A 2,557-nucleotide genomic window follows, 5' to 3' on the forward strand; every position below is an offset into this window, starting at 1 on the left:
TTTGTTTCACTAGAGAGATATCCAATGTTTATATTTCTTTTGTTAGTTTCACCATTGAACTACTAAAGTTATCTTAATTACCGGTTTGAAATCATTATTCAACTCAAAACTTTATCATATTCTTGTCAAACGCTTGTTTGGTGTACGTTTGATGTAAACATCATGTATCTAACGATTATCCCAGATTAAACAATCTCACGTTTCAATATTTTGTGGAGAAAACTTAGTTGTTTAATCTGATAGACTGTTGTAGTCAATAAAACTCGAAAATGACGTACTTGATTGGGCTATTTTTTTTTCTTATTCGTATTTTGTTCATTCCACGATCTTTTGGTGTCTGCACTTGATCGGTCGTTCAACAACCTAACTCTCAGGCACAGACAATCAATAAATTTGAGAAAAATCATGAATCCCACGTCACGAGTCACGACCAAGTCCCGTCGAAACGACAGTGTCTTACGACAACTACCGAAATAACCCGGAACCAGTCCACCATGGCGGTTTGATAAACCAATCAGATTACTCCCACGCGCCAATCTCCCAATCGCTCAGCTTAAACGCGGAGGAAGCTATACTGTCAAATGTCAATATCATTAATATTCGGTCACTTATTTTGGTTAATCATATTCATTAGTATTTTTTTTTTGAAGTTTCGGCACTTAAAGCATCATTATCCAAGTTTTTTAAGGCGGAGTTTTTATGAAACCCGCCCTAAGAACCCCGTCCTAAGAACATCATTATCCAGGATTTCTTAGAGCATCAAAAATTTTATTGTTTTTTTGATGTGTGTGTTACCCCACTCTAAGAAATCTCACCCTAAGAAACACTGCCCTAAGAAACCCTAGATAATAATTTTTTTTTATAATATTATTAATTCACCCAATGGGAATTGGAAAGTACACGTCACTGCCGGAGAAAAGCCGGAAACCTAAAGAAACGATACTCAAACAAGAAAAGAGAGACAAAGCTCAACACAAGACCTAGATCTAAGAGAAAAAATCACAAGCGAGGGAAAGAAGATACTAGGAGCATAAAGCCCCACTCCGACGAACACGATTGGTTAGCAAATCCGATGTCACCGTAACTTCACGGCGGCCAGTGTGTTCGGAACCAGCCGATGATCCATCAACGGTTCGTCTTCAGAGCTAGAGCCAACCTCGGAGGGATCCCGCGGCCCCGAGCGCCGGAATCTACAGGAGAACCGACTCTTGAACTTTTCTCCGCCAAGCTCTGTCGCTGCCTCGCCGTCGCACACCTCTTCAAGCACCACGTACAAACCCTAATTCCACCGGCCAAGAGAAGCTTCTGCATCTAAGAGGGAAGGTTCCGGAGAACCGCCATCTCCAGAACAAGCTCGTCGACAACAAAAGCCCCCACAGCAACGGCGTTGAAAGAAAGACCCTAGCCTCGATGGTTAACTTGCGGAAATCCTGAGAGCCTCCACCGTCCTCTAGCAGAGATCTACCACCAGCTTCCGACGAAACACCAAGCCACAGCTTCAACGTAGAGGACCACTGTGACAGTGACCTAAACGCCGCGGAGGAGAGAAAGGTTGTGCCTCCTTCAGTTCGTCACTTTCCTTTTGTTAAGCGCAAGTTCCGACGAACGAAAAAGTAAAGGGGGGGGGGAGCATCCTTGGAAGACCGACGAGACGCCGGAAGGTCGGAGCTCCTCCCAGATCTGGATCTAGAATTTTGAAAACAGAGAGAGAGAAGCGCGTGTCTTTAATCGCCGCTTAAAGGCCTTTTTTTGACCCTAGATAATGATGCTCTAAGTATTTCGTCTTAAGAAATCCCGTCCTAGGAACCCCGCCCTAAGAACCCTGTCCTAAGAAACTCTAGATAATGATGCTCTAATTACTCCGTCCTAAGAAACCCTGGATAATAATGCTCTAAGAAATAATTTCTTAATTTTTTAATTAAAATTAAGAAACAATTTATTATATTTCCCTAAGAACCCAATTTTTTTGGAAAATGATTCTGTAAGAGAAACACCATTGGTATGAAACCGCATGAGTTTCTTAAAACATCAGAATATTAAACTTTTAAACAAACTAAATTACCTAACTAAATTTCATTTTTAAGGAAAAATCAGCTTGTATTAAAATGACATGTGGACAATAAACTAGATACTAATGGCCTGCGAAATGCTCTCCTTTTTTTTCCTACTTATTCTGTTTTTATTATCTTTTACTTGTCTGATTTTTGGGTTAGAAACCCAACCCTTCATAATCATGCTCTTAGCATTTGATCACCCAAAATATATAATATGCAATGAGCTAGCATTTTTTCTTGCCTTTCTAAGGTTTTATATTCATAGAATTTTAAATAACCATTCATTGTTATAAACCAAATGATGATCGACCATGGACCAGCCCGTACTGCAGGCCCAATCCGGGACATGATAAAGACAACCAGAGACTATGTGTTTATCTAGTATATATTCCATGTATATCTGTAACATAGTGTTTATCCTTATCCTTATCTTGTTAGGATAAACATGATCTTATGACGGTCTAATACCTTGTATATATATGGACCTTCTGGTCGACAGTAAT

This window comes from Brassica oleracea, chromosome C1, assembly GCF_000695525.1.
Source record: "Brassica oleracea var. oleracea cultivar TO1000 chromosome C1, BOL, whole genome shotgun sequence".
NCBI lineage: Eukaryota > Viridiplantae > Streptophyta > Magnoliopsida > Brassicales > Brassicaceae > Brassica > Brassica oleracea.